The 23,927-nt window shown below is 40.2% G+C and overlaps 1 protein-coding gene across 1 annotated transcript in view; it reads left to right on the top strand.

The window, feature by feature from the left end:
- Positions 1 to 345: 345 nt before the first annotated feature.
- Positions 346 to 23,927, top strand: part of LOC143850223 (uncharacterized) — an 81,604-nt gene continuing 58,022 nt past the window's right edge. Inside the window, exon 1 of the mRNA XM_077359487.1 lies at positions 346 to 653. The gene's annotated coding sequence lies outside the window, so the exon portion shown is untranslated. The remainder of the gene's footprint in view (positions 654 to 23,927) is intronic.

Raw genomic sequence — 23,927 nt, 5'->3', positions numbered from 1 at the left:
CGATGACTACGTCGTCTCTACCAAAGAGGGGCATCTGTAGACACCCACATTTTGCTTTACTTTAACCAACAATAACCTAATATATGTTTTAGGTCATTAATATCTTGATCTGACTTTACGGATCATCAATCGGGACAAAATAAGATAGGGTCACTTCATAGCCCGAACCCTGATTCCATTCCGAGACCCGATTTCCGTAAATCGTTAGATCAATGGCAGATCTTGACCTGGGTCTAACCATCCAAAACCACCTAACCTCTCCTCTCATCCTAACCATCCAAACCTCACCTAACCTCACCTAACCTCTCCTCTCATCCTAACCATCCAAACCTCACCTAACCTCACCTAACCTCACCTAACCACCTAACCTCACCTAACCTTACCTAACCTCACCTAACCTCACCTAACCTCCTATCCCATTCTCCTATAAATACCCTCTCATCCCACCATCCAACAAAAAGAAGAAAAGGAACCCCTCTCTTAGAAAATTCATCCCTCTCCCTCATCTCTTCAAGGGTTCGGCCATCCTTGCCGGATCGGGTGATTTTATACGTTGGGTGATATATATCAAAAGCAGTCATTATCAAGCAAGGAATCATCTTCAAGGAATTAACATCAAAGAAAAATCAAACACAAAGTGGATTTTCAAAGAGGTAGGCATTTATTTCAATTCTATGTACGGTCTGCTTTCATGCATATCTTTTACTTTAAAAGAAAAACCATGTTAGGAAGCATCTAGGATCAATCCTTAATCATATTCTTCTTGATGGTAGACTTTGAAGTTATACATGTTTCCCTCTTCTCTTAACCCATCTTATCTTCATTTTTATTTTTCCCTAATGGTTCACACCCTGGTTCCCCCTGGTTAGCCCCTGGTTAGACCCTGGTTGCACCCAGGTTCGTTGCTGGTTGCACCCAGGTTCGATGCTGGTTGCACCCTGGTTCCCTGCTGGTTCGCACCCTGGTTCCCCTGCTGGTTCGCACCCTGGTTCCCTACTAATTCGCACCCTGGTTCGCACCCTGGCCAGCCCCTGGTTGTACTCTGGTTCGCACCCTGGTTCACACCCTGGTTCCCCCTGGTTAGCCTCTGGTTAGACCCTGGTTGCACCCAGGTTCGCTGCTGGTTGCACCCAGGTTCCCCTGCTGGTTCGCACCCTGGTTCCCTGCTGGTTCGCACCCTGGTTCACACCCTGGTTCCCCCTGGTTAGCCTCTGGTTAGACCCTGGTTGCACCCAGGTTCGCTGCTGGTTGCACCCAGGTTCGATGCTGGTTGCACCCTGGTTCCCCTGCTGGTTCGCACCCTGGTTCCCTGCTGGTTCGCACCCTGGTTCACACCCTGGTTCCCCCTGGTTAGCCTCTGGTTAGACCCTGGTTGCACCCAGGTTCGCTGCTGGTTGCACCCAGGTTCGATGCTGGTTGCACCCTGGTTCCCCTGCTGGTTCGCACCCTGGTTCCCTGCTGGTTCGCACCCTGGTGCACCCTGGTCCGCACCCTGGTTTGTACCCTGCTTCCTCCTGGTTAGACCATGGCTAGTCTCGGGTTTGCTCCTAACTTAGACCCGACTCACTAAACCCCATACCCATAAGCCTTAAACCCTATAACCATAGCCACACATCAACCCAAGCCATACCTTTGTCCACTCACTGAGGCACACCATTTATCCATAAATTTGGTTACATTAAATCTAACCCAGCCAGGCCACCTGCAGCTTAAGTCAAATCGCCCCAATACAATCCAACCAAGTGGGATCCCAACCCAGCTCAACTGAGTCAACTCTAGCCAACCTCCCTAGTCGAGTTGACCCAACTCTCTAGTCGAGTATGCTCAACCTCTTTAACTAATTGGACTCTCCCCTTAGTTGACTCAATCCAATTCCTTAATCAACCCATCCCAATGCAACCGAGTCGCATTCGACCAAGTTGCGGCCTTCCATGTCACAACCGAGTCATTCCCCTATTCTACTAATGCCCTTTTACACCTAATAGAACTTCCTCCTTTTTGCCTAACCAAGTCATATCCCAACACAATCTGAGTCGCATGTTTGAATCCATTTGGCCGAATCTCATAAGCCCGCCCATTTTGAATTCCCAAAATTCAAACCCTTGATGATTCCTGTATGCTCAATTCTTTGATGCAAATTCCCAATTCCAAAATCCCATTGCTAAATCAATGTTTCTGAATCTCAAGTCCAATGCTCAAATACAAACCCGATTCCTGATCCAAATTCCAATCCTGTTTTCCAAAATCCAAGCAACCTCCCCAGTGGAACTACGTGTGGCTTGATCCCCATCACGGGGTACGTAGGCAATTTGGCACTCCCAAGTTCAGTCGCACCTTTCTCTATCTTTCCCATTCCCTCACACTATTCATCATCTCGATTCATCTCGTGTCTCTCGGAACCATTGGATTATGGTTTCCGTCGTAAGAACCCTTAGAGCCCAATTTAGGAACAATGGTGTCGTGTCGTGTTGTGTCCTAAGTTTTAGGGAGTCCTAGAGTTAGGAGTCCAGCCTCATCACGGACGCTTGCTATGTATAGCAACCGTGCCATAGGTCAAGTTACACTAGTCATCCAGTTTTTCCCTAGGACAAGCCTAGTAAACTAGGATGTAGGCTAACCTGCATTAGTCTAAGGGACAACTTGCATTTAGATAGGATCATATAGCATTTTCGATGAAATCCTAAGATAATAAAATCCTCAACTTGAATTAAATAACTTCTCTTAAAACTGTTGAAACAGTCAATCCCGTCTAGATCGGTGTCCTAGTTGAGTTAGGCATATGTAGCTTAGCTTAAATGCACCGAACTACGTCGACTCTGATCCCAGTGAGGCTTGGGTACGTAGGCAGCTTGGATGTCTGATGGCATACCACCCGCGAGTCGGCACCACAACAAATTGTGGTGTTTTGTATATTAATTTTCTCGTAAATACTTAATCAAATCACTTAGGACTTTCCATGAAATTAGAATTCTAGGAGAACTTTCACTTAGATTGAATCCAGACAAATTAATAAATCAAGATACACATTTAGGATTCTCATTGAAATTAGATCATAGGATGCATGTCACTTAGTTCGCACATTAACATAGAGTTGAATGAGCCATTTAAAATAAATTTAAAAGAGTTAGCTTTTGGAATCGAAGACCGATTATCGGGCAGGAATGGTGCATGTGGCGGATAACTCCCCATACCTTCCATTCTCGTAACCAGGTAGCGAGTCTAGATTTCTGGTTAATTACGGGTCCTAGATCCCACATCTAGGTGGCGACTCTGTCAGTCTCTTTCGTGTGGAATTCGGATTGCCTTAGTGATCCCAAGTTCACAGGAAAGATTAATTCAAATCAACATTAAAATGCACACGCCAATCGCGTGGAAACGAGAGACCAAGAGAGAGTGCGAGGCGGCTCGCGCCCCACCCCTCTCGCGGGATCCGGGTACCACAGAACCACTTTAAATCTCGGGTGCACTCTTTCTATCTCTTTGCTCTTTCATTTGCATTGCACCATTAGATTTAACTTGTATGCTTAAAATATTGTTTTTGATCTCTTAATAGGTTTAAGTTTTTCAAATTGGTAAATTCTAGTTTTCTTAAACAACCGTATTCTCCCTCCTCATAGTTGCCATTTCTATTATAACTTGGGACCCCCTATATCGGATTTTCACTTGGTATCAGAGCCTTAGCTCTTAAAAGATTTTAAAATTTTTGTGAAAGTTATTTCAAAATCTAACTAGGGAAAGATTTTATTTGGCAACTTCTAATTGTGAAATGGCACACCAAATAGGAACCAGACTTCCGGAAGGCCATTCCACAACTAGACCTCCTTTCTTGAATGGGTCAAACTATGGACATTGGAAAACAAGGATGTGCATCTATCTTCTTTCGATAGATGTAGAACTTTGGTACATTGTTGAAAATGGATACAATGTACCTTCCAATCCTTTTGAAGAATGGAATGTGGTAGAGAAAAGGCAAGCTAATTTGAACTACAAAGCAATAAATTCCTTGTTTTGTGCCTTAGCTACCGAGGAGTTTAATAGAGTTGCTCTTTTTGATTCCGCCAAGACTATTTGGGATACCCTTGCAACTACCCATGAGGGAACATCACAAGTCAAGGATTCCAAAATAAACTTGTTAAAGAGCAAGTATGAAATGTTTAGAATGAGTCCAAACGAGAGTATTTCGGAAATGTATACTCGTTTTTCTATTATTTCTAACGAACTAGCTAATCTTGGTAAATCTTATCCTAACGATGAGCTTGTAAGTTACTTAGGTCTCTTCCTCCCCATTGGGATCCAAAGGTGACCGCGATTCAAGAGTCAAAAAATCTCAAGACGCTAACCATAGAGGAGCTTGTAGGATCTCTCATCACCCATGAGATGCTCCTTACTAGCCGACAAGAGGAAAAGAAGCCAAAGGAGAAGGAGAGGGAATTTAGATCCCTAGCACTCAAGGCTTCCAAGGAAGACTCATCAAGTGAAGCGGATAGTGACGAAGAAGAAGCTTTACGAAGATTCAAGAGCTTGTGGAGAAAGAAGCATAAGAAAGATAAGAAAAAGAAAGAAGAAAGTGATGTTGATGGAGCCTTAAGATGCTTCAATTGCAGGAAGATAAGACACAAAAGACCGGATTGTTCACTTCTAAAATCAACTTCCTCTAAGTACAAGGGTAAGAAGGATTGGAAGAAGCATAAGGCTCTTGCCGCCGGTTGGGATGCGTTAAGCACATCGGGCAAAAGCTCAAGTGAAGGGGAAGAAAATAAAAAAGATGATCTTTGCTTCATGACAATCACCCATGAAGTTGAGGTAAACTCTAACCCCTCATATTCTTCATCTAGTAGTAAAAGTGATAGCATACCTTATGATGAATTATGTGAAACCTTGCATACCCAAATTTCCAAAAATAAAGTTCTTAAAAAATCCATTTTAAAGTTAAAAAAAGAACTTGAATTTTTGAAAAGTGATTTATCTTCTTCCATATCTCAAGAACAAGTTACACTTGAAAATCATAAACTTGAGATTAATACCCTTAAGGGTAGTTTGGATGAGAAAACTTGCCAACTTTTAAAATTTCAAAATATGGCAAGCTCCTCCAATTCTTATGAAGATGAAAGAAATGAGCTTTTAGTTCAAACATCCCATCTTCATAATGAAAATGAAAGACTTAGATCATGTTTACATGGATTTCTAAATGGAAATAAAATTATTGACATAATCCTAAGTAAAACTAGTCTTAGACCTCAACATGCTTATCATGATAGGACTAGTGTATCTAACCCTCTTGTTAGATGCCATTTTTGTGGAATGAATGGTCATTACCAATTCCAATGTGCATCCAAGAGTAGGGCTAGATGTGGGACCAAGAAATCTTGGGTTCCCAAAACCCCCATATGATGATATTCATATTGTGTAGATTAGGGGTTTTTGAACTTAAAATTGAATATATTTCATTTGTATGTTTTGTTTGATAACCCCTCTTGTATTGTAAAATTATTTTAACTAGGGGGAGTTAAAATTGAATTTTTCTTTGAAAAAGGGGGAGCTTTAAAATTGTAAATTTTAAACCCTTGTTTTTCTTACCCCTTCTTTTTGTTGATGACAAAGGGGGAGAAGAATCTAGAGTAAAGTCTCTAGTGTAAGAAAAATGTGAAAAGAGTATATGCTTTGATTTGTAAATCTCTTGTGCTTGTCATCATCAAAAAGGGGGAGATTGTAAGCCCAATGGTTTTTACCTTGGCATTCCCATCTTGTTTTGATGATTCCAATACACAAGTGATCATTTATCACTAATGTGTTTGTTTGTCTAAGTTGTAGATCTTGATAAAGTAAGATCAAGGATGCTTGGATTGAAGGCCAAGAAGCCCACATTGGACCACTAATTGGAAGGCCAAAGTCATCAAGCAAGAAGTCATGAAGACTTGAAGACATGAAGAAATTAATATTGAAGACCATTTTTTAATGTAATTGATCCAAACCTAGATTAGGTTTTTAGAGGCATAATTAAGGTAATCTCACACACCCTAAATAGACAAGTGATTGTATTTGTGGAGTTCCAACACCTTGGAACCCTCATAGCAATCCCATCTTGGTTGAGAACTGGAAGCCCAAAAACAGAATTGAAAATCTGCTCTGCATAGGCTTCTCGGAACTCCGAGAGGTTTTCTCGGAACTCCGAGAATTCTCGGAACTCCGAGAATTATTCTCGGAACTCCGAGAAATGGTCCAGTAGACTTTTTCCAATTTCTGTGTGGCTTCTCGGAACTCCGAGATTTTTTCTCGGAACTCCGAGAACACTCCAACGGTCTGAAAAAGAGCCGTTTGGAATTTTGCTGAAATTACCGTAATGCCACTGAACGGTCATATTTTGTTTTTCCTATAAATATGGGTGTTCTAAACATACAAACCATCAATCCTAACACTCTTAAACTTCATTTGAATACCCAAGAGTGAATCAAGCTTCAATTGTGCCTCTCATCACCAACTCTAGGATTTGGATCATAGGCTCTCAATTGTACATCTTTTGTAACCCTTGTGAAGGGATTTTTTAGTTCTTTCTTTCATCTTTCAAGATTTGTATTCGGGCGAGTATTCGGAGAAGCGGAGCCCTTTTTTCTCCGTGGTGAGGATTGCCACCAAGGTTAAAGCAATTGTAATTGGCACCGATCTTCGCCAAGGTTAAGAAGATCATATAGTGAAGCCATCAACGGGTTTGGTTGGTGGAGTGGAGTAGGCCTCGGGTTTGAGGACCGAACCACTTTAAATCTCGGGTGCACTCTTTCTATCTCTTTGCTCTTTCATTTGCATTGCACCATTAGATTTAACTTGTATGCTTAAAATATTGTTTTTGATCTCTTAATAGGTTTAAGTTTTTCAAATTGGTAAATTCTAGTTTTCTTAAACAACCGTATTCTCCCTCCTCATAGTTGCCATTTCTATTATAACTTGGGACCCCCTATATCGGATTTTCACTGGGTCTGTACTTCTAAAGATTTAGTTATCCATTGAATGATCTTTGTCGTGATTTTCAATGAATTGTGGAGTGGCTTTGAACCTGTAAAAATTTATGCCCAAGCTAAAGTCATTCAAAGATCATCATGATAGATATTTTGTGTCTGTGTTAGCATTCTACTCATTTTTCATGTGTTCGCACTCTGCTCATCTTTTCATGTGAAGAGACCATTGGTACTCTCATCATCAGGCCCAGACAATGGGATGGGCGCACATCTCTTCGGAGATAATCTAAACAAATTCCACTGCTAAAACCTGCTAGCATTTCTATCAACCAAAATGTCAACTGCCATGAGTATTCTCACCCTTTTGAAATGTAGAACTAGATGAGAAAATTAAATCACCGTACGGATAAAGTAGCAGACCTTGAGGATTATTTCAGGGTTAACCCCTGTAGGTAGTATCTTTGATCCTTCAAATATGATGGGGTTACTCCAAAACATTACACCCTTCTATAACTCAAACCATGAACCAATACATGCATTAATGATCAGGTAAACATTTCATACCATTAATCTTTACAAGTAACACAATCGAATGACCAAACCAACATTCCTAATGACACTTCACATGAGTATCAATTGGCAACCATCACACTATACCCGGCTTTTAGAGAACCTTTATCAAGCAATTTCTAATAAAAAAGAGGACCAGTAAATACCTTTTCCAAAGTGAAAGTTGCCTTAAGACTAGACTACTTTAATTATAGACCTTAGGCATTGAAGCAGTAGCAAAATTACAAGCCTTAGGCAACTAAGGGTACTTAGCAAAAGTGATTCCCTGACCCACTACTACTCACACACCACAAGATTATCTCGGTTAAAAATGAACACAAACTGGGCATTCCACATGCCATAGCACTAGAAGGAAGAGCATAGAAACCATACACAAACACAACACCACAAGGATTCCAAGACATAGCCTGCACTTACCCCTAAATTATCTGAACTGAAATTTTACCCTAGCCTAAAATGGTTTGAGATTAATTCTCATCCATTTTAATAAATCCGTCCTAAACTAACCCAAACAACAACTCTCCACTGAATAATTCAGACCCCATTCATTTCTTCTTCCTATTCACATTTTAAGATTGCTAAAACTGTATCAGCCCTTGGCAACTAATGAAATCATTTTATGATGATAGCGCCTTTGTCCATTGGATTTGAATATGGTTGCTTTTCTCATAAATTTGGGATAAAAATCCTAATTTACCAGAGAAGTCAGGACCAGAGTCGCCACCTAGATTAGGGATCTAGGACCCATGATTAACTCTATATATTTGGTCTACGACTTAAATTTTGGGTAAGTTACCTGATTACGAGATCAGAAGGTGTACCGCATGAAGTGTATAGCATCGATCTTGCCTGACGAAAGTCAGACTTTACCTTTTAAATGCTTTAGGTGTTTAAGTTTTAACTAAAGGGGTTAGTTGTGAGTTTTATTTGAGAAATCTAAATATTACTAATGATTTGGCTGTTCACAGTTTAGACTCAGGTGGGCCAGGAGTGCATCCTACAAGCAACTACATGCCTATGTGCCTATGTAAGTGTTTTTTATATTTTATGAAGTTGGGGGGATTTGGTTGAAGTTGAATTTGATTGATTAATTTGAAGTAAAGTGACCTATGCTATATGAACCTAGATGTAATGTAATTGGCCTAATTTGTATTTTTACTATATTTGTGAACTTTGGATTCTAAGAATTCTATTTTGAGGACTTAGAGTGTGATTTATAAGTTTAAAACCTATAACTTTATGTTTTGGAGATTGAGATTTTCCAACTTAGATGATTAGGAGTTCTTAGATTCTTTGGAATTTTTGAATTCTTTTGAGTTCTAAATTTAACAAACACAACTAATCATGCAAAGAAAGCAACTAGCATGCAAAGTACCAAAACAGGCAAAGAGCAAAGCAAAACAACTAGCATGTGATTCTAAGCATACGATAAGAACAATTAAAGAGATCGAAACATGCAACTAAGCAAAAAGAAACATCTAACATGCAAAAAGGCTTAAGAAAAATGAAAGAGTGAACAAGGGAATGGAAGGGATGAAGAAGGGTGTAGGGGAATGAGAAGGATGGAGAAATGTGCGACTGAACTTAGGAGTGCCAAGTTGCCTACGTACCCCGTGGTGGGGATCAAGCCACACATAGTTCCATAAGGGATAGAATTGGGTTGGGAATGGGTTTTAAGGATTTAGGCCAATCGGGTTTGGGCATATGGATGCAACTTGATTAGGATCCAGGGGTTCCACTAGGGGGGCTTACTTGACTGGGGTGGGTCCACTTGATTAGGCATGGGGTGCAACTCGATAAAGAAAGGAGGTGCAACTTGGTTGGACTCTCAGTTAGATGATTGGTGCATGATATGGGTTATAGCCGCTGTTTGGTTTCAGGAAGTGGGTTTCCGAGGGCTGTTTGGTTGCAGGAAATGGGTTTCTAGGTGCTGTTTGGTTGTAGGAATGACTTTAGGGTGCTGTTTGGTTTCAAGAAATAGGTTTCTTGATGCTGTTTGGTTGCACGAAATGGGTTTTTGGGTGCTGTTTGGTTGCGGGAAATGGGTTTTCGGGTGCTGTTTGGGACTAGATTTTGCAATTCAAGGGGCTATTTGGGAATGGATTTTAGGTTCCAATCTTAGGCACTAGTTGGCATCCTTAGGCACTGGACAGGTAATTTCTAGGTGGGCGTCTTAGGCACTGGACATGCAATTCTGGGTTTCGATTTTAAGCACTGAATAGGCATTTTCAGGCACTGGATAGGCAATTCTGGGTGGGTGTCTTAGGTACTGAATAGGCAATTCCAGGCACTGGACAGGCAATTCTGGGTGGGCGTCTTGGGCAATTCTGGGTGGGTGTCTTAGGCACTGGACATGCAATTCTGGGTGTGCGTCTTAGGCACTGGACAGGCAATTCCAGGCAGTGGACAGGCAATTCTGGGCACCGGATAGGCAATTCCAGGCACTGGACATGCAATTCTGGGCACTGGATAGGCAATTCTAGGCACTGGATAGGCAATTCTGGGTTAAGGTTGGGTATGGGTTATGCAACATGGCCGAATGGGTTGGTTCACTTGGGTTTTGATCTTGGGCTCATGGATCACATGGATTTGGGTACAAAATAAAAGAAAAGAGGAAAGAAAAAAGAAATACCGAAATGACAATCCAAATTTCTAGCCAATTATCACAAGGGGAAACTTTCTTTAAAATAGAATTTCCTAGGCTAGAGAGTTTTCTCTTTTGAAAATTTATTTTCCAAAGGGAGAAAAATCAGTTTCTAGGCATAGAACCTTCCAAATTTTAAAGTTATATCTTTAGAAAACTTGATTTCCGAGGTTGGAAAATAACTTTCTAAGAATATAGCCTACTAGATTTGAAAGGTTCTAACTTAAAAAAAACTTGTATAATTAACTTAACTTCCATTTCAAAAGAAAGTGGGCCTACCTCGCTACGATGCTTGAAGTCGATCCTTGCCTTTTGATGTAATCCAACGGAGCCCGATCCTTTGATGAAATTTTGCCGAGAGTTATAGATGATGATTGGCCACGATGTGCGCGGTGGGGGTATGGAGGTTTTTCTTATTGAAAGAGAGAGAGATAGAGAGAGAGGGGAGAGGGTGGGACGAATTTGAAGGGAGAGAGAGAGCTGAGATTTTTGTATGGGCTCTTGGAGTATTGAGTTATGTCCAGAGGAGAAGAGAGCATGGGTAATTATAGGTGAATGGTGAGCTAGGTTACCTTCTTAGGAGCCTAAAGGTGTACGGTGGAGATTGAGTGATGAAAAAATGAATACAAAAGGATGGCCAGGATTGCATTATTCCAGAATATTCTTCTTCCTCTTTAGCAACTTCTCTTTTAAACATGATCTTTTAAAAATAACAAGTATTTGTGTGGCATGCATTGAGCACTAAAGATTTAGAATCAATTCAAGGTCCAGGACGACGTCACTTGTCCTTAGAATCTTTGTGGATTTGGAAGCAAATTTCAAGACAAGAGAAACATCCAATTTGGTTGCCTTTGTAGAGAATGGCAATGATTTGGATGGCTGCGATTAACTGCAATCTCCATGTGATCGAAAGAACGGGCGAGATGAGGTCTCCAAATATCCTGAAATCTTTGCAAAGATATAGACTAAGATTGGGTGGTTGAGATCAATTGCAATCCTTAGGGGATCAAAAGAATGAATGAGATGATGCCTCCAAATCTCCTAGAATCTTTGTGAAAGACTTTCAATATATTTTGAATGTGAAAATAAAAAAATGCGGTTTTCAGGAGATTTTAAAGTCCGATTTCGATAATTCTTTCGCCGTTGGAATCGTTGATTTTTTCTCTTTCTTTTAAGCCCAATATTGCCATAGAAATACTGATTTTGAAATTTTCGACCAGTGAGGGCTCCCGATCTCCGCCTGTAGATCGTTTTTCCAAAGATCGAGCAAATCGGCGATCTAAACGAACCAACCGATTCGATCAACTTTGGGTCAACGGTTAAAACCATGATATTGACAATGATTGAGACATTAGAAAGCTTTGATATCGATGATTTAATGGGACGATTTCGACGGATCTCGCTTATCCCGCCTTGATCCGTAACTTTTCACTGGGTTTTTGCTTAATTAAAGTGGCCCAATGTTTAATCCAAATTTGAGATTGACCTTGATTGATATTATTTTGAATAAATGGTTACAAATTCTTGGTAAAGAAAGATACCCAGGTCAAAAATCAGCCCTCGATCTGACGATTAACGGAAATCGGGTCTCAGGATGAAATCAGGGTCCGAGTTGTGAAGTGACCCTAGCTTATTTTGTCCCGATTGATGATCCGTAAAGTCAGATCGAGATATTAATGCCCAAAACATATAAATCCATGATAGAGGGACTCTTACATGGATTTAATACTCTAAAGTCACCAATCAGGGCATTTTTTTAATTTTTCAGATATAATCATCTTACCAGGTACATCTCTTTATTATTTTAATTTTCAGGGAATTTAAGGATGCATATTTGTAGACACCCCATTTTGACCGTGCCTTAAACCTTCCAATTTTGTACAAAACCCCATCAAATCAATGAGCTAGGGTCCCAAAATTCACCCTAAGCTAGGTTAGGGCCCCAACTAGGTCCCTGCAAAATTTCGTCGAAATCCGAGCGCGTTTGCCTAGCGAACAAGTCGAGCAAAGTCGTAGTGCAAGTTCAGAAAAGGGGGGCGAATTATCCTGAATGGTGTTCGAACCTGGGCCGAATGGGACAAGAGTTACGGGCGTTCCTTATCATGTTTTTGTGCGCCCATCAATGGGGTGCCAATATCGATTCTGAAAATTCTCTATAAATACTAGTTTAAGTCATTTTTTTAAAGAAAAAGAGAAAGAAAAAAAATATGTTGGAGAAAGAGAGAAGCAGAGAGCGAGAGAGAGAGAGCCCCATTTTTCTTCGATCATTTCCGATTGCCATTTTTCGGCAAAAAAATCATCTGCTGCGATTTCATTTCTTCCGGGAAAAAGGATCGGTATCACCTTCTCCTTCTTCTCTGGCAAGGCTCAGATCCTCTTCTCCGGTGAGTTTGTCGGAGCTCCGTCCAAGGTTTTCTCAGTACAATCCTTTAAATCTCTTTTCTTTTAATACATCTGTTGTTTCCTCTTAGCTAGAAGCCCTAAATTTCTCCAAAAATTCAAATTTCATTGTTGAAACCTCAGCTCCGGCCATTCCTTTAAACTCCGAGAGAGATCTGCGATCTTAGAAAAGAGTAGGAGATCGGAGAGGAGCCTCATTTTTAGATCTGAAAAATCTTTGAGAGAGCGAGAGAGAGAAGAAATTTGGCAGAGAGAAAGAGCAAGAGATTTTTTTCCCTAAATTCTCGAAACCCTAGCTTATCTCTCTCTTTTCTCCGATCGAAGCTCATTTTTTCCAGCGAGTCTCCGGTAAGCTTTCTGGCCGGATTTTTACTTTGATCATCTTGTTCTCTTCATTCCTGTAGTAGATCTTATTTTCTTGAGCTTTGATTGAGATTTGAGCATCCTAATCTCAGATTCATTTTGTAAAACTCTAGATCCATTTTTAGGAACCTTAAATCTATCTCATTTCTATCATTTTCATCCTTCTAAACCCTAGAACTAGGTCACAAATTTCAGATCTGCCATATTTTCCTCTATAAAGAACCTTCGATCCAGTATTTTTTGAAATGAAGAGCTTTAGATATACATCATCACTTGTTAAATACATGCTTCTAATTTTATGAGTGAAGATCATCTAGTTTGGATTTGAAAATTTCCTTTTGGAACTTCAATTTAGTTTGGATAGTGTGGATCTAATTGCAATAATTTCAGCTACAGTAAGATTATTCGTCAGATCTGGTAAATCTGCTATTCGGTGAAAGATTTTGCTTTGGGAATTCTCTGCATTTATAAGCACCTATTTCGATTTGGATATTGCTTCAGCTCAACACAGGTGAGTCGATTCCATTTTTTTTAGTTTGATTTTTTAGTTTTTCTTTAAATTCATCAAATTTCTCATTAATAATGGTTTTTCTTGGATGAGTTGTGGATCTTCTTTATCGAGTTCTGATTTGTGAGCCTGTAATATTTTATGGTTCATAAGATTTTTTTATTGAGAATTATTGTTTCTTGTTAAGTTGGGGATTTTGCTTATAAAGTGCTGATTTGTGTATGTATTTTATAGTCTACATGTTATTACCAGATAAATTCATTTGATTGTTTTACAAGTTGCAAATAGTTGCTAGCCCAATTGTGCTAATGTATAATTGATGGACCTGGGGTAGGGAAAAAATGTTCATAAATTCGTTTCTTAATGTATTTCAAGGAGGAACGGTTCTCGTCAAAACCATACTATGCATAGCATGTATTGATGATTTATACTTGATTATATTTTTAGTCCAAAATATAACACCTGTTGCTTTGTCACTTTTAGTATGTGTTGATTCGAATGCAAGGAGAAACGAAGTAGCACCCATGCTAGTTGTTTTACCTTGTTTTGGTGCTAAACAAATCTAACTTTGTTGTCCATGATCGAATGAAAAGCATCTGATAAAGGTTAGGGGATTTGCTCAGTCCAAATAACTCTCCCCACTTTTTATTTAAGACTAACCTAGTCTTTTCGACAAGAACCTTGAATATCAGAAGCCCATTCATTGTAAGGGCAATGAAAGGGATATCTAGAGCCCTCTTTTAGGAGACAAACTGTGTCTCAGAAAAATCATCCCCTTTGGAGACAAGCTTTGTCTCATTAGCGAGTCATACATAGGAGAGTACCCAAGTCTCAAGTAGAACACCTCCTTTAGGTTAAAGACCGACTTGGTCTGTTAAAAACCGTACCCATCTTGTCTTTGCATGGGCAATGGAACACATCTCTGTGTTTAGGAGACTAGCCTAGTCTCACTAGCACCCTTCTTATCTCCTCTTCTTTTAGGAGACTAGCCTAGTCTCATTGGCACTCCCTTCTTAGGGTTGTGCACTAGGAGTCAGTCCTATCATCATAGGGGTTAGGATTCTATCCAACCTCTCATCAAATCATGTGATCTTTATCCACTCTTGCAAGGTATATGATGCTGTCCAACCCTTGGAGAGTTGTTATTCTGTTCATTCCCCGCAAAGCATAGGATCTGTCCAACCTTTGTGGGATATCAGGAGTCGGTCCTCCTCTTATGATGATAGGATTTTGTCCTCTTGTGTCAAAAACCATCAAAAACATCTGAAAAACCAAAAATCTCAAAAATCTTGAGTCCCTAGGAGTAGTTAGGAATTCTGTTCCGAACTACGTTGGCTTGATCCCTTTCAACAGGGTACGTAGTGCAGCTTGGGATTCATATCCCAAGTCCAGCCAAACCTTTAAAAATAAACATTTCAAATCTTCCAAAAAAATACAAAAATTCTTCAAAACCCTTTTAAAAAAGATCTTCCCCTAGAGTTAGGAGTCTGTCCTAGTTGTTTGAGGTGTGTTAGAGTTAGGAGGCTATCCTGATTTGTTTGATTTGGTGTGTCCTGTCGTGTGAGTGTCCCTAGAGTTAGGAGGCCTCGAGTCGATCGATTAGACATTTAGTCTAACCGATGGCTAGACTAGGAAGCATATAGTCAGCCCATGGTTTTCCTTAGGTTGCACAGCCTAGTTACACATAGGATGTAGGGCCTACCTGCATTAGCTTAAGGCTAATCAACTTGCATTAGTTAGGGCATATAGAATTCACATGAACTTAAGTGATCGTACAAAAAAAAAGCTTTAAAAAATCAGTTGAGTCTAGTGGATCGAGTCTAAGATAGCAGTTCTAGATAGTTAGGCATAGTAGTTAGAATAGGTCATCGAACTACGTTGACTCCGATTCTTCCCGAGGCCGGGATACGTAGAGCAGCTGGGATGGACGGCCATCTTGGTCCGAGTCAAGTCGCATTAGAGTTAGGATTTGTCTTGTCCTGTCATATATAGGATTGATTTGTGTTTTATGTTTTGATGTGTTTTCTTACTTTCATGTACAGATCCTATACCTTTAGCGGTAGCATGCATGTGTTTGCACATCAGAACTCAGACACCAATTAGGTATGACACTCATAACTTAGCTCTTTAGGCTTGTCCCTCATAACCTAGCTATTATTAGGCGACACTTCTTTCATTTCTTTTTTATATGTGCTTATTAATCATCTCCGAGACATGCATGATTAGATAGACGTTTTTTCTTGGAGATATTCGTTCTCATTTCATATGACTTTCGCCCAAAACTCTTCAAAATTATTAAGTAAATGGCATAAGAGACCAGGTGTTTGCACTTGGGCGGATGAGGTGCTCTTTGGACCTTCCGAATTCGTAACCAGGCACGAACCCTCTTTTATATCTCTGGTTATCCGTTGCAACAGAGCATAGTATGGGATCCTTGGCCCACTTCCTTGGATTACAACTCTTCTTTGTTTAAGGTACGCCTCGAATCTGGGCTAGTCCCCGAATTGAGAGGTATCACACCTTTGTATCGCCACTCATGATGTGAGGGGCACATTCTTTCGAGAGTTCCTTGGTAGAGCTCTCCATTCACGTGGATGATCCTGAGACTGTTTGTGTGGGGCCCGTCCCTCCGCCGCCTCTTTCGGATCGGGGTCCACAGGCTGGCGACTCCGCTGGGAAATTCTTTCGAGATATTGCCTAACTCTGTTAAAATGCCATTTTTTATTAACTTCGAAGAATTTTGGGCTAAAATCATTATAAATGGGAATTTAATCGCTTAGAATCCAGGGGCACCAAATAGGTGTTTAAAATAAGGGTTTCTCACACTGCACAACATACATCATTTTATTTTTCTTTTTCTTTTATTGATTTTATTATTATTGGCTCCACGGGATAGATACAGTGCGTGCCAGATGGGATGTCATTACCCTGCTGGTGCTGTTGTATTTATTTCCAAGCTATGCGCCAGTGCTGCAGTCGTAAACACTCGGTGTACTTGTGTTTACAGCAGCCGGTGAGCAATGAAGCATACTGTATATAACACTCGGTGTACTTGTGTTATATACTTAAAGTATGGATCATATGCATAGTACCCGATATATTGAGTCCGGGGCTCTACTTTCATTTTACATATATTATGTACATGGATATATTTGTTGAGTTAGTAAAACCCAATTAGGATCTGCATATGCTTATATATATATTGCATTCATATAAGGACGAACATGTGTTGCTGACTCATGTTGAAGCCTAGATTTAGGAGCCATGTCCTATCCATAGATTATTGTAGCTCACCTTATGTGGCTACAACGCAATCCTAGTACACTCACATGTCTGTCTTGAGTCAAGTGTCTTGACTCTGCGGGATTATATTTAGGGCTGGTGCCCCTGGTTAGGATATATATGTATATATCTATACATTAATTATTAGATTAGGGCTTATTTCTTTGTAATGTTTCCTATCTAATCGAATCAGTCTTATTCTTTGAGATTTAGATTTGGTCGATGACTTCTACTTGTCATCGTTATGACTATGGTCTTTTTTCTGATCTTTTGATCATAAATCTGATTCATACCTTGTGTCATTGATCCATATTCCATATATTTAGATTAGGGCCTATTTCTTAGTTAGGTTTTTCTTCTTAATCTAATCAATTCTTTCTATTTATCCATTTTGTGGATTATCATTAGATTATTGGTTCTTTATCCATAATCTATTCCTTGATCTATTGGTCTTAAAATTGATCCTTGTTTTTCATTGTTAGATTAGGGTTTACCTCTTAGTTATGTTTTCCTTCCTAATATAATCAATTATCCCTATCTATTCATTCTTTTAGATTATGATCAGATCGATGGCTTCTAATCATCATTCTTATGGTCACGATCTATCCTTCAATTTTTTGGTTGCAAATTCAACCCATCTCTAAATGTCGTCATTCATGGTCAGTCCCTCACATCCCTCTGATGACCATATTCTGTTTTTCGCTCATGAGCATATCTTGCCACCATCATTTGAGTGCAAGTATCCTTGCTGGAAGTCCTATACTACCGAGTTTATCCATATACACTTATGATGACTTGTGGGGTCCCTTTGTGTTGCCGTCATACTGCCGAATTTTACCCAAAATATTTTCAGTGTGATTGCTATCGTTTAGGGTTATTGATAAATCATGTGTTTATCTTACCATAACCCTTCTTACCATTCTTATGCCGTCGGTTCTTACCCAAGGGAGAGATGTGTTTGCATTATCTCTTATTTCAACTTGTGTATAACATTCAACGAGATTGTCTCACACTAAAATTAGTGTTTGTCATTTCCATGACAGGAGTCAGACCTAACTGACTTCACCCATTTGTTGAACCAGTTTTCTTTCATTTCATCCAGCCAGGTCAACAGAACCTATACCAGGATTAGACTTCCCAGTCATACATCATAGAGGAAGGGGTGCTACCCATAAACTTTCAGTGCCAGTGCATTACTGACGAAGAAGTGTCATGTTTGTTAGTCGTGTTCATTCATAGTCAGTTGCTTCCATCCTTTGTCAAGTTCAATGAAGAGCCCATTGAGGCGCGTTGAAAAAAAAAAAGAGTTATTGATGTACTTAAGAGTCTTCAATTCAATAAAGTTGTTCACTTTGTATCTTCAATATTCTTGTGATTTACTCTTAGATCTAATGTTTAAATGATTAAACACACCCTTCTCGGATGAGAATGCAGACGAAATTCCCCTCGAGATCTGAAACATGATCAAGCGAGAGGAAGAGCGTCGGGCACAGCCACTTAAAGAAGAAATCAAAGCTGTTGATAGTGGTATTGAAATCCGAAACTCGGGAAAGATGGATTGGCAAAACTTTATCTCCCGAGGAGCGCGAGGAATTGATAAACCTGTTTAGAGGGGTTTGAAGTAGTCTTGCTTGATCCTATAAGGATAAACAGGGTGAACGCCCTGTTGTTGTGAAAAGCAAGACTCCATCAGCTTTAGACATTTAGTCAAAAGCAAAGAATTCAAGAGAGTGAAGCATCCGACATCAAGTGAAGCTGATGAGAACATTGAGAGAAGGTTTTCAGATGCAAAGTTGTATTCATAGAACTTGATTCCCAAGAAGAACATTCGGGTTGTACATCTTGGTGGGATTTCAAGTCATTGTATTTAGATAGTAAGGACAGTTTTTATGTCCAAAAGAAAGAGAATATTCTAAAAGAAACAAGAACCTGAGAAAGATAAAAAGGAGAAGGGAATGTGTCCCTAAGACAACTCCTTAGAAAAATCAAAGACCCAAGTGATGGAGTCTATGAGATAGATTGAATATCAGAATTGTCTCCAACATTTAGAAACTATCGAGAGCGGTATAATCTTGAGCATAAATTCAAGATATTTGAGAAGCGCACAAGTTTAAGTGGAGCACCGTGGTTGAAGCCTTGCTTGCAAATACAGCCAGACTCTCGAAAAAAAAAAAATTTCAAAGTCTTGAACCTTAAACATTCAAAAACTTGTACATCAAAACACCAGGAGGCCATCCTTGGACATTTGAGCATTTATAGCCAAAATCCCAACGTTTAAAAAATCCTTTTGTGAGCCCTTTGAGCCAACATTTTAAAACCAAACAATTCTTTCAACTACATTATAAACCAGGGGAATTTTATGCACCCGAACTACGCGGACCTGATCCCCACCTCTTCAGGGGTACGTAGGCAACCTGATCAATTCAGGTTCGGTCAACCTTTGGGATAAAAGGAAACTTATTCCCCTTCAATCTTTTTGAAGCTGAAAAGCTAAACCATTCTTTGTTAAACCCAAAGCGAACTACGCGGACCTAATCCTCCATTTTTGGGGTACGTAGGTAATCTGGCAAGACCAGATTCGGTCCAAATCATTTGAACTTTTGATATCTAACCCTTTTGAACCCGAGCCTACCTATAAAGTTCTTCTGGTGAAACGAGCAAAGGTTCAAGGCAATTGAAAACAAAAACAGAAAGAAAAAAAAAGAATGAGAGTCTGAAGACCCACTAGGTTGAAAACCTGAAAGGGCGGCCTAGAGAAAAGAGGTTCATGTATTTGCTAAGTCAAAGAGTTAGTGAAATTCCACTTAGCAACCCAAGAGGGGGTGAATTGGGTTTCTTTTCAAATTTTAAGGATTTTGAAAACTTAGATTGCACTAGTTTTAGATTGAATAGGAAATCAAAAATAGTATTTAAAGCAATAGTAAAAAGCTTACCACAATAGAGGAGGTGAAGAGACAAGGAAGCTTTGACACAAGGATTTTTATAGTGGTTCCGTCTTAGCTCAAGACCTACTCCACTCTTCTCAAGTTACTCTCCTTGAGGATTCCACTATCTTCTCCAAGGAACTTAAATACGGCGTTCCTTCTGCCTTGTACAAATCGAGCTTCACGCTCCAAGGGTCTTCTACGACGCCCTTTGTGCCAAACACAAAGAAGATGAAATGAAAAGGCTTGCTTGCCTCTAGATAGGCTAATTTAAAGTAAAGCTCACTCACTCTCACAAGAACAAGATGAACAAATGAAGGTCCTAAAGTCTCTCAAGAATAATCTAAGGTAAATGGCACAAGAGAGAGATTGAGAGTGAAGATCTTGAATAGAAGGAGAATGAATGCCTTTTAGTGCTCTTAAAATCTTTGTAAACTCCTTAGGTAGTGTTCCAAGAGTCCCTAGGTTCATATATATAGAGGGGAGAAAAATACACAATTTTTTCGCTCCCCAACGGTCTTCTCGGACTCCGGGCTCGGAGCTCCGAGTCTATTTTTTTTTTAAACCTGGAACAATTCTCGGAGCTCCGAGAATTTTCTCGGAGTTCCGAGCTCGGAGCTCCGAGAAGCCTACGACAGCAGATATTTTCTTATATTTTTGCTGTTTTTGTTTGGGCTTTTGGAACTTTAATTTTTCAAGTGAAATGGAATGTCATGAGGGTCCAACAATGTTGGGACACCACTATGATCATTCACAAACCCATTAAGTTCTAATTAGTTTGATTTTAAATCTCCTTTGTGCCATAGACTTAGACTATACATTAAGGACCATTTACATTCTAAATTTACTTGGTCTTCAATCTTGTTGGCACCTTGTAGAGGCTTTGACATGTCTTCACTCAACTCCATTAATGCTTGAGCCAAGCTTGAACTTTTGAGTTGAATGCCATTCTTGTGCTTGAGTTCAACCTTGTCTTTGAATACCTTTGAGATGGTGATGCCTTCTTCATGCCTTTGATATCCCTTTGAGCTTGAATGAATTACCATTTGGCATGCACTCTTGAGGATGCTATGCTGTGAACATTATAACTTTGCCAAAGGAAATCATTAGTGTATAAAACCTTTATTTTATAACAAATTGAGTTTGTTAATCATCAAACCCTTTTTGATGATGACAAACATAATTTGTTTTAGGGTAGGAGCTCCCCCTTTAGGGATGAATAAAACAATTTGGGCTCCCCCTAAGAGTTTGATTTAATTGAACATTTAAGGCATTACTTTTAATGATTGAATTTTGATTGCAAAATTATAAGCGTAGAGCTTTGCTCCCCCTTAATATATGCATTGGGAGCTCAAATATTCTCCCCCTTTTGTCATCACCAAAAAGGTGGAATAAAAGGAAAGGGTGTAGGTGAGAGCCAATGAGACAAGTGAAGTGCAATTCAATAGAGAAAGCAGGCATAAGACAAGGTATGCAAGCAAAGAAATAAAACAGAGAAGCACACCGCACAGTAAACCAAAAAGATATATAGATATATAGATGATGTGAAATGGCATACATAAATGAGCATACAACCAGTCAAAGGACATAGCATCCACGACACATTACAACAGTGACAGAATTTAGATAAACTGAATACAGCACCATAAAGATCCAACTGACTGGAGAAGGATCTAGCTAATAAGATCCATACAACTAACAGATAATAGAAACAGATAGATAAGCCTAAATCAGAGCAAAATGGGATCCACCATCAGAGAACGAGAGCCATCTACTGCTGCGGAGGAGGCGGTGGCTGATGAGAAGAACTGCCCGGCGCCTGGCCCCACTGGTCACCGGAGAGGTAGCAATAATAGGCGGCCCACTGGTCATCAACATGGGTGGTCAAGGTCTGGAAGCGAGTCGAAATCTCAGAGTCGACATGGGTAGACAGCCGCTCAAACTGTGAGGCCATTGATCGACATGGGTAGACAGCCGCTCAAACTGTGAGCCAAATCCTGGCGAGTGCAGAACTGAGAGGTATCCTGTGATGGCTGGGGTGCTGGTGCAGCCTGGGCCTCGGCTTCGTAGCCGCCTCCATTGTCAGAATCAATGTCAATCGCTGCTTGATTGAGAGCCATGCGGTTAAAGGTCTGAACATCAAACGGGGCAGTTGGAGTCATGGTCATCTCTCCATCCAAGATGATGCCAAAGTGGCGGAAGACACGAGTGAGAATCATGCCATATGGCAAGGAAGAGCGATAACGGCCAGGGGTCTGAAACATGTAGCGAAACATGATATAAGGCAGACAGAGCTGGCGGCCCTCTAGGATGCTGTAGATAATATAGGCCTCTAAGGGTCGTAGGGCTTCACGCATCCCAGCACGAGGGATGAAGATGTGGTACATGAAGTTGTGAAGCATGCGCGCAACCGGAATGAGGTCGGCGGATTGTACGGGCATATTAGAGTGGTAGCGCCGCATAATCCTACCATAGACAGTGTCATGATCAATATCATCAAGTGAATGGGTCCCATCTTCCGGCCAGAAATAGTGGGAGAGGCCCTCAGAGCTAATCCCAAGAAGGGTGGCAAAAGTGTGATAGTTGAGTTTGATTACTGTTTTCTTGATTTTGGATTCGATTTTGAAGAAGGAAGGGGAAATGGTGAGATTTGCATAAAAGAGAAGCACCAATCGAGGGTAAACTGGTTCGTTGAGGTGAAGGATGAGTGTCCAATGAAGGGCATCAAATCTGGCCTGTAAATCAAAATTTTGAAGGACAGGGGGGTCAATGTACCTGCGAGTGAGGATGCCCCGAGTACCGACATCGGCCCAGAGTTTCTTGGCCTTATCCCCAGTGAAAAAGGAGTTGGACACAACCTCGGCCACCACAGCCTTGGCCTTCGCCTTCTTCCGTGAAGGCCCTTCCTCCTCAGGAAATTCTTCAGGAACGTATTCGGGGTCTGCAGCTTGGGAGGAGCCTCCAATGTTGAGATTTTTGGTTTTAGGAGGCATGGTGAGAGGAAATGGGGGTGTATAGAAGGATAATGTGTTAAAAAAAAAGAGAATAGCCCTAAAATGGAGGAAAATTAGGAGAAATGGAGAAGGATAATGTGTTAAAAGAAAGAATAGCCCTAAAATGGAGGAAATTAGGAGAAATGGAGAAAGGAGGAAGGAAAAAACAAAAAATGGGGGAAATCCTAGGGTTTGAATGGAAAAAAAAGGTTTTAGGAAGAAGAGTGGGATTTTGAAGAAAAAACTAGGGCTTTTAGGGAGAAGAGGGGGATTTAGAAAGGAGAAGAGGGTTTTGGAGGAAGATCAAGGGAGAAAATGAAGAAAAATAACGAAAATGGAGGTAGGGTTTGAAGGGAAATGGAAGGAAGAGGGAAAGATGAGAAGAAAAAATGAGAAAAACTGAACCGGGTCCAGGGTTTTAATGCTCTTGGCCCGATTCTCGGAGTTCGGAGAACACACGCATTTTTTTTTCTACTGTCCCGATTCTCGGAGTTCCAAGACATTTTCTCGGAGCTCTGAGGACAACCTGGACGAGATCTCGGAGTTCCGAGAAATTGTCTCGGAGTTCCGAGAACCGATCCAGGTTCCCTCTGTCCATTTTCTATCTCGGAGTTCCGAGAATTTTTTTATTTTATTTTTGAATGGAAGGAGAATATAGTTACATATGATATTTTAAATTGCAAGTGAAACCATGATCCAATGCATGAATCACACATACGACTTACCGAAGGTTTAGATGATGGCACATTGCCAAAGTTTTAGATATCTTAATTAAGGGTGATAGTACCGACTCCCCCTTGAAATGAAGTGGGCTATGGGTACCAATTGAGTGAGTTTTAGAGTTAGGGTTGGATCATCTAAAACCATGTAGTCACTATCAAAACAAGAGATATATATAGATATATATATAAGGAGAATTCTGTCTTCTATTCATGCTTCATGTGCAAACTCTTTCACTTGATCCAAACTCCAAATGTTGAGTCCACTCCTATGGTCACAAAATTGATCCTCATTAAGGGGTTTTGTGAAGATATCCGCCAATTGTTCATTGGTGTGGATGTACTTAATTTCAATATCCCATTTTAGAGAATGATCTCTTAAGAAATGATGCCTTACCTCTATGTGCTTAGTTCTAGAATGTTGAATTGGATTTTTTGTCAAGTTGATGGCACTTGTATTATCACAATGGATTGGAACATTACTAAATGTAAGATTGTAGTCCATGAGAGTGTTCTTCATCCATAGGATTTGTGCACAACAAGCACCGGCCGCAATGTATTCTGCTTCAGTAGT

The sequence above is a fragment of the Tasmannia lanceolata genome, unplaced genomic scaffold (assembly GCF_043159265.1).
Source record: "Tasmannia lanceolata isolate RefF3 unplaced genomic scaffold, GAP_Taslan_0.1 ptg000018l, whole genome shotgun sequence".
NCBI lineage: Eukaryota > Viridiplantae > Streptophyta > Magnoliopsida > Canellales > Winteraceae > Tasmannia > Tasmannia lanceolata.
This window is presented reverse-complemented; position numbering and strand designations above follow the sequence as displayed.